Source organism: Ailuropoda melanoleuca, chromosome 6, assembly GCF_002007445.2.
Source record: "Ailuropoda melanoleuca isolate Jingjing chromosome 6, ASM200744v2, whole genome shotgun sequence".
Lineage (NCBI taxonomy): Eukaryota > Metazoa > Chordata > Mammalia > Carnivora > Ursidae > Ailuropoda > Ailuropoda melanoleuca.
Genome location: NC_048223.1, coordinates 53,443,824 through 53,453,676, shown reverse-complemented (window position 1 = coordinate 53,453,676; position 9,853 = coordinate 53,443,824). Strand labels below are relative to the sequence as shown.

Genomic DNA, 9,853 nt, shown 5'->3' with positions numbered 1-9,853 from the left:
CTACATTGTTGGTGGGAATGCAAGTTGGTACAGCCAGTCTGGAAAACAGTGTGGAGGTCCCTTAAAAAGTTTAAAATTGAGCTACCCTATGACCCTGCCATTGCACTACTGGGTATTTACCCCAAAGGTACAGATGTAGTGAAAAGAAGGGCCATATGCACCCCAATGTTCACAGGAGCTTTGTCCACAATAGCCAAATCGTGGAAGGAGCTGAGATGCCTTCAAAAGATGACTGGATTAAGAAGCTGTGGTCCATATATACAATGGAATATTACTCAGCTATCAAAAAGAACGATTTCTCAACATTTGCTGCAACATGGACGGCACTGGAAGAGATAATGCTGAGTGAAATAAGTCAAGCAGAGGACGGCAATTATCATATGGTTTCTCTCATCTATGGAACATAAGAAGTAGGAAGATCGGTAGGGGAAGAAAGGGATAAAGAAAGGGGGGGTAATCAGAAGGGGGAATGAAGCATGAGAGACTATGGACTCTGAGAAACAAACTGAGGGCTTCAGAGGGGAGGGGGGTGGAGGAATGGGATAGGCTGGTGATGTGTGGTGGGGAGGGCACGTATTGCATGGTGCACTGGGTGTTATATGCAACTAATGAATCATCGAACTTTACCTCAAAAACCAGGGATATACTGTATGGTGACTAACATAATATAATAAAAAAACATTAAAACAAAAAGGATCCTTTACAGTCTTAAAATTAAGGATCCCAAAGACCTTGTTTTATGTGGTAATATCTCCCAATATTATCTGTATTTGAAATCAAAACAGAATTTTTGAAATTCTAATTGATTTATCTAAAATAATAAACCATGATTTTAACATAAAAAAAGATTCAAATTACTAAAGTTATGGAATAAAGACGGTACATACACTAGGGATAGAATGTACTAACACTACAAAACTGGAATGTTTCATACGTTACAAAAACAAAACTATAGGTGAATGTTTTGAACAACTGTATGCCAACAAATTTGATAACTTTGCTGAAATACAAAATTCCTAGAACAAGAAAAAATATAACTCAAGAGGAAATAAGAAATCTGAAAAGAGTATAAGAAGTAAAATCACTGAAGTAGTCTTTTTTTTTTTTTAAGATTTTATTTATTTGACAGAGAGAGAGCAAGAGAGGGAACCCAAGCAGGGAGAGTAGGGGAGGGAGAAACCGACGCCCCACTAAGCAAGGAGCCTGACACGGGACTTGATCCCAGGACCCTGGGCTCATGACCTGAGCCGAAGTCAGACACTTACTGACTGAGCCACCCAGGTGCCCCATGAAGTAGTCATTTTAAAACTTCCCATAAAAAAGCCCAGGTCCAGATGGTTTCACTGGTGAATTTTTAATCATTTAAATAATAATTAATACTAATTATTCAAATACTCCTCCAGAAAACAGAAAAAAGTCCCAACTCATTATATGAGACTAATACCACAGTGACACTAAAAGCAGACATGAAAAAAGACAGCTACAGGTCAATGTCTATGAATATAGACCCACAGATACTCAGCAAAATAGTAGCAAATACTATATAGTAACACATAAAAAGGGTCATCCACAAAGACCCTGTGGGATTTATCCTACCAATGCAAGGCTGGCTTATCATTTGAAAATGATAAGTGAGCACCAACAGTGCATTCTTCCTCTAAGTCACTAGAGCTGGAAGGTGTCCTCTCTGCTTTCTCCCTCTACCTCACTCCTGCTCTCCAGTATCTCCTGGAAAGGAGTTTGTAAACTCATCTGCTATCACACTTTTTTGACTGCTGCCTAGGGAACACTTTGAGATTTCCAGGCTCTGGTGGCCATCATGACTTTTGCTTTCAGTCTCACAGGACTGTATATATTTACATACTTTACAAGGTATTGCCTGAGGCTCTCCCTTCCAATCGGCCTGAATCTAGATACTGACTGAGATCCTCCCACCCGACAATGACAGGTCTTGGAACACCCTCAACTACTGAAAGCCACTACTAATAAAATAGACTGGTTAGACCATCACTAAAATTTGACAGACAACCAAGAGCTAAGTCAGGGTTGAACAATAAGGTTCATGACCTACATGAGGCCATTCCTCCAATACTAGGAGAGTTGGCTGTTTTATCTAATGCATAGAAGCCAACACAGAGAATCAAGAAAAATGAAGCAACAAAGAAATATGTTCCAAATGAAAGAACAGGATAAAACCTCAGAATAAGTCCCTAATGAAATGGAGGTAAGTGATTTACCTGATAAGGAGTTCAAAATAATGGTCATAAAGATACTCATCAAACTCAGGAGAAGAACAGGTGAACACAGTGAGAACTTTAACAAAAAGATAATAGAATAAAGTACCAAACAGAAAATACAATAGGTGAACTGAAAATACACTGGAGGAATTCAACAGCAGAACAGATGTGGCATAACGGATCAGAGATCTACAATATATGGCAGTGGAACTCAATCCATTAGAGGAGGAATTAAAAAAGTGGATATAGTTTAAGGGATGTATGAGACAATATAAAGCAGACCAACATTCACATTAGAGAAGTCACAAAAAGAGAAGAAAAAGAAAGGGTCAGAAAACTTACTTAAAGAAATAATGGCTGAAAACTTCCCCAAATTGGGGGGGAAAAATCCCTATTCAGGAAGCCCAGACATTTCTACATAACATAAAACTGAAAGACCCACACCAAAACATATTATACTTAAAGTGCCAACGATTAAAGACAAGGAGAGAATCTTAAAAGCAGCAAAACAAAAACAAAAATAAAAAACCCATAACTAGTTCCATGAAAGGGAACTCCCAAAAGATTATCAGATTCTTTGGAACAAACTTTTGTGGCCAGAAGTCAGTGGCATGGTAATATTCAAAAATTCAAAGAGCTGGAAAAGAAAAGAAAAAAAAATTACTAACCAAGAATACTCTACATAGCAAAGCTGTCATTAATAACAAGTTTTCCAGACAAACCAAAAGCCAGAAATCACCAACACTAGAACAGCCTCACAAGAAATGTTACAGGAACTTTTTTAAACTAAAACAGAAGAATACAAATGAGTAACAGGAAAACATATAAAAGTATAAATTGCAGTGGTAAAAATAAATATATAGTAAAATTCAGAATATTCTAATATTGTGAAGATAGTGATTTGATCACTTACAAAAGAAGTATGAAACTTTAATGTATGAAAGTACAAAAAAATAACCATAACTACAATAATTAGTTAAGGGATACATAAGATAAAAAGATACAAGATTTAGCATCAAAGCCATAAAATGAGGGGAGAGTAAAAACACAGAGCTTTAGAATGTGTTCAATGTGTTCAATCTTAAGTTGCTGTCAACTTACATTTGACACTGGCTTTAAATGTCCCATTAGACCAGGTGGACATTACAGACGTTTACAGAACATTTCATCCAAAAACAAAGAAAAACGCTCAAGAACACAAGAAAAATTTTCAAAGATTGATGATATATTACAACAAAAAACAAATCCTACCAAATTTAAGTAGACTCAAACTTAAACAAGCATCATTTCTGACAACAATGGCATGAAACTAGAAATCAATTGCCAGAAGAAAACTAGAAAATTCACAGATATGTGCAGATTAAACATGCTCCTGAACAATGAGTCAACAGAGAAATCAAAACATACCTTGAGACAAATGAAAATGGAAACACAATATACCAAAACTTACAGGATACAGAGAAAGCAGTTCTAAGAGGGAAGTTCTTAGTGATAAATACATTAAGAAACCAGAATATTCTCAAAAAATCTAACCTTACACCTAAGGGAACAGAAAAAGATGAAGAAATGAAGCCCAAATTAGTAGAAGGAAGGAAATAATAATGATCAGAGCAGAAATAAATGAAGTATTATCTAAAAAGATAACAGAAAAGATCAATAAAATTAAGAGCTGGTTCTTTGAAAAGATAAACAGAATTAATTAAACTTTTAATAGGCTCACCAAGAAAAAGAGGACTCAAATAAGTTAAATCAGAAATGAAAAAGACATTAAAATTGATACCAAAGAAATACAAAGGATTTTAAGAGAGTACTATGAACAATTGTAACAAATTTGACAATCTAGAACAAGTGCATGAATTTCTTTAAAAAACAGAGGCTACCAAGACTGAATCATGATGAAATAAAAAATCTGTAACAGACCAATCAATAGTAAGGAAATTGAATCAGTAAACAAAAGCCTCCCCCAAAATAATGCCTCCCCATAAAGCCCAGGACCAAACAGCTTTACTGGTGAATTCTACAAATCATTTAAAATAGAATACCATTCTTAAACTCTACCAAAAAAATAGAAGAGGAGGGAACATTTCCAAACTCATATTATAAGGCCAGCATTACCCTCACAGCAAACTTGACAATGATGCTACAAGAACAGAAAATTACAGAACAAGATCACTGCTGAACACAGATGCAAAAAAGCTCAACAAAATATTAGCACACTGAATTCAACAATACTTTAAAAGGATCATATACAATAATGAGGTGGGATTTAATACAGGATACAAGGATGGTTCAACAGCCACAAATCAATCAATGTGATATACAACATTAACAAAATAAAGGATAAAAATCATAAGGTCATCTTTCAAGAAAGTGGGATTAAAGGGAACATACCTCAACATAATAAAGGCCATATATGAAAAATCCACAGCTAATATCACACTTAATGGTGAAACACTAAAAGATTTTCCTCTAGGAATAGAAACGAGACAAGGATGGAAGTCCTAGCCACAGCAATAAGACAATAACAAAAATAAATTAATAAAAGGTATCCAAATTGGTGAAGAAGTAAAATTGTCACAATTTGGAGAAGATATACTATATATAGAAAATCCTAAAGACTCCACCAAAAATGTATTAGAACTGATAAATGCATTAGGTAAAACTGCAGGATAAAAAAAACCAACATACAGAAATTTTTTCGGGGGGGCACACAACACAGATAATTCTTTTATTAACTAAATTACAAATGATTTGAATAAAAACTTAGAACAAACAATCATTTAAGGGTCAATGATTTGCTTCCTTCTGCAGATGAGAACCAGTTATTTTTCTTGTTTTGTTCTCCTGAACAGTGAATCAGGGCCATGGTGCTTAAACACAATTGTGTTCTACTACTTTCCAAATTTGAGTCCCTTGTTTCGTGTCAGTCACTCATTAAGGGGCTCCTCTACAGCTTTACTAGGAGACTATATAGTCTTCTGACTGGAAGCAACAGTTTCATACAAATTAATCCAAGTAATTGTGCTAGAGCTGAAATCAGAAAGAAGATGACCATGCACTGGGGTGCGCTCTGAGAAACAGAGGCTTAGTCCAACCAGAGAGAGCACACAGCCCACTACCTGAAGGATCAATACGGCAATGGTGAAGGAAGACATCCAAACACCTATCATAAACACACAGTAATATTAATATCACTGTAGGAATTAACAATAAACCAACTCCACAAGCATTCCTTGTTGAATATACACTTGGGACAAAATGACAACTTTGGTGAGCACTAGTCCAACAAATAAAAGAATGGTCTCTCCTTTGTAAGACTGGATTTATATTTTAGTGCCACAATACCACACTGTCCCCAAGACAGAAGGACAGCCAAAATTGGGAAAATAACAATGAGGATGTTTTCATTTGGAGAAAACCATGAAACAATACAATATTTTAGTTCTATGATGGTTTCCCCTTCTCTGCTTAATTCTGTTACCTCACAAGTGTGACGGCCTCTATGAGAGGCTTCCCATGACAGCCTCTTTCTTATCCACCTTCAAAGAGGCAATGCCATTAAGTAATTCTTGTGGTGAGATTTCGGTACTTTTTTTTTTTTTTAAAGATTTATTTATTCGACAGAGATAGAGACCGCCAGCGAGAGAGGGAACACAAGCAGGGGGAGTGGAAGAGGAAGAAGCAGGCTCATAGCAGAGGAGCCTGATGTGGGGCTCGATCCCACAACGCCAGGATCACGCCCTGAGCCGAAGGCAAATGCTTAACCGCTGTGCCACCCAGGCGCCCCGAGATTTTGGTACTCTTAAACTTATCACCATGAATGGTCCTTTATACAGCTCCATCAACATGTCTTTTTTCAGTAAATTTCCACTTTATATACATTTCATTAATGTTTGTTGCAACCACATTATTAACAAAGCATGGGATGACAACAGTTTCATTGCAAGCGGTGTATTCTGGTTATGTCAAATATTAGCTGACCCAAACCGCAGCACACGAAGCCCAGCAGCAGCCACATGTCCATGGGGTCACCACTGCAGTCTGGTCCATCACAGGGAGGACCCGCTACCCAAGCTGCCTGGCCGGGCACATGCATGCTCCTGCCACCCCACACCTGCTTCCACTACTCCTGCCTTTCCAGGTGCACACAGGCACTCGCCGCAGGCTCAAGTCCCCACTCCAGTCTGCTCCAAGGAGAGCAGGACCCCGCTCCCACATAGTGGCATGCCCTGGACCTGTCAGTCACGTTCTGCCACCCCTCATCCACCATGGTCTGTTTGCCAGCCCACCACAAGAGGCTGAGCATGTATTCCTATGCTCACCTGGGACCTCCTTGCACCCGTTCCCTCCAAGGTTCTCTCCTGCCTCTCACATCATCCTGGGCCCCAGTCCTCTCTAGCCTTCAGGCTTCAAAAGTGCTAGCAGGCACTTCTCCCTTGACCTGGGCACCTTAGCCCACAGGAGCCCCTAATCTCTCTCCCTTCCCTGGTTCTAGGGCAGCCTGTGCATTGACCCTGAGCATCTCTACATAATAATTACAAAATAATAGAGAAAAAATTAAGAAAAATTTACAATGGCACCAAAAAGAATAAAATACCTAGGAATAAACTTAATCAAGAAGATAAAAGATCTGTATTCCAAATAATGAAACACCAATGAAAGAAATGGAAGACAACACACACAACTGGGAAGGTATACTATACTCATGGATTGGAAAAATTATCATCATTAAAATGTCCTTACTACCCAAAGCAATGTACAGATTCAATGTAATCCCTTTGAAAATACCAACAGCAATTTTCACACTAGAAGAAACAATACTAAAATCTGTGTAGAACCACAAAAGATCCTGAATAGCCAAAGCAATCTTGAGAGGGACAATGAAGCTGAAGGAATCATGCTTGCTGATTTCAAACTATACTATAAAGCTACCGTAATCAAAGCAGCATGATCTTGGCATAAAAGCAGACAAACAGATCAATGGACCAGAATAGATAGTCCAGCAATAAACCCATTTATATGTCAACTCATCTACAACAAAGGAGCCAAGAATATACAATGGGGAAAGGACGGTCACCACCTCAATAAATGGTGTTAAGAAAATTGGACAGCCAAGTGCAAAAGAATGAAACTGAACCACTCTTTTATACCATACTCAAAATCTAATTCAAAATGGACGGAAGACTTGAACACAAAACCTGAAACTATAAAAGTCCTAGAAAACACACAGTAAGTTCCTTGACATCAATGATGTTTTGGATTGTACTCTATAAGCAAAGGCAACAAAAGTAAAAATAAACACATGGGACTACATCAAACTAAAAAGCTTCTGCACCGCAAAGGAGACCAACAACAAAACCAAATGACAACCCACTGAATGGGAGAAAATATTTGCAACCATTTGTCTGATAAGTGGTTAATATCCAAGAGAGAACTAATATTATCAATTAGAAAAATAAGAATCTAATTTAAAATGGGCAGAGGACATGAAGAAGACATTTTTCCAAGGAAGACATACAGATGGCCAACAGATACATGAAAAGGTACCTACAACACTCATCATCACCAGGGAGATACAAGTCAAAACCCAACGAGACAGCACTTCACACCTATTAGAATGACTATTATCAAAAAGACAAAACATAACAAGCTTACAAAGATGTGAAGAAAAGGAAACCCTTATGCACTGTTCGTGGGAATGTAAACCGTGCAGCCATTTTAGAATGCAATATGGAAGTTCCTCAAAATATTAAAAATAGAACTATCATATAAGCCAGCAATTCCACTTCTGGGTATCTATCTGAAGAAAATGAAAACACTGTATATCTGTATATCTGTATACTGTATATCTGTATATCTGTAAAGATATAAGCACATTTGTTCACATTGTTCACTTATATAAATAAGGAAAGAAAGAAAAAACATAAATATATATTTACCTACATACATTATGCATACTATATGTATTTTATAGATGTGTGTATGTTATCTTATATATAATTTACATATATGTGTGTGTATATATAATATATACATATAGTGTATGTGTGTGGATTATTATTCAGCCATAAAAATTAATGAAATCTTGCTATTTGGGGAAAACATAGATGGACCTTGAAGACATTATGCAAACTGATCCAAGTTAGACAGAGGAAGGAAATATCATAATGATCTCACTTATATGTAGAATCTGAAAAATGCAAAACACAACACAATGATCTGATAGATCTGATAGATACAGGGAACACACTGGTGGCTGCCAGAGGTGTGGGTTTGGGGGTGGCCGAAATAGGTAAAGGGAGTCAAATGGTAGCAACTTCCAGTTATAAAAAAATAAATCATGGGATGTAAATGTACAACATGGTGACTATAGTTAATAATACTATACTGCATATTTAAAAGTTGCTAAGAGTGTATCTCAAAAGCTCTCATCACATACAAAAAAACCTGCAACTATGTAGGGTGACAGATGTTAGCCAGATTTATTGGTATGATCATTTTACAATAGATGCAAATATTGAATCAATATGTTGTACACCTGAAACTAGTATAAGTCAATGACACCTCAATTTAAAGAAAAAGAAAATAGATACAAATAAAAGTCTCCAGTGAAAAGAAAACAATACAGTAAAACTATCTGCCTAACTTTAAAAAAAGTCTTTAGGAAGACTTATAAAGGAACATTTTGTTTTGTTTTGTTTTAATTACTAGGTCACATTGGTAATTACAGCCACGTCTATAGCATGGTACCATTTGCACTCCAGCAACATTATTAAAATTGCTAGAGTCACAAATTGCTCCCAACATTTATAAATTATAAACTTTCCTCTTGGATATTCTGCATGTAATGGTCAAAGATCACACAGAGACAACTCCTCCAATCCCACCTCCATATTCTTTCTTCCCTGCCTCAAAGCATGACGGGTTCAGCTGAACATGACATACAGAGTACAGATTCATGGCTGCATAAGATGGCATAACAGATCATAGCTGGTAAGATACACACTCTGTTCATACGAAAATTGTACTACACTCTTTAATTACATGTTCTCCAAGTAGCTGTCTTGGAACAGAATTTGGTTTTAATGAATACACAGCAATTAAGCAGACAGAAAATAGCTTTAAACTGCACTATTAGTTCAATTCAAGTGTGTTTGTTGAATACCTGGTGTATGACTGGTTTATAAAGGTGATGGACATAAATAAATTCCCTGGTCTCAAGAACTCAACAATCTAGAATTCAACTAACAAATCTGAGTCTCATATTTTAGCATGCATATGATGGTTTCAACCACCCCCTCCCCCCAAAAGGAAAATCAATTAATAGCCCATGTAGATAGGAAAAAACAGGACATTACCTGATCATCTCAATACACACAGAAAACATGTTGGACAAAATCTAAGACCCTCTCTTGATAAAAACAATCAGGAAACTAGAAACAGAAGTAAAGGCCCTCGACAGAAAGATGGCGGAGGAGTAGGGGACCCCTTTTTCAGCCGGTCCCCTGAGTTGAGCTGGATAGGTACCAGACCAGCAGGAATATCCACGGAATCAGCCTGAGACGCAGGAAGATACATCTGGATCTCTACAAATGAACATCTCCAGCGCTGAGTAT

General features: G+C 37.1%; 1 protein-coding gene and 1 pseudogene across 1 annotated transcript in view; both read right to left on the bottom strand.

The window, feature by feature from the left end:
- LOC100477285 (zinc finger protein 33B) overlaps positions 1-9,853 on the bottom strand; it is a 96,051-nt gene that overhangs the window by 58,619 nt on the left and 27,579 nt on the right. The window lies entirely within an intron of this gene.
- LOC109488887 lies at positions 4,006-8,203 on the bottom strand (annotated as a pseudogene).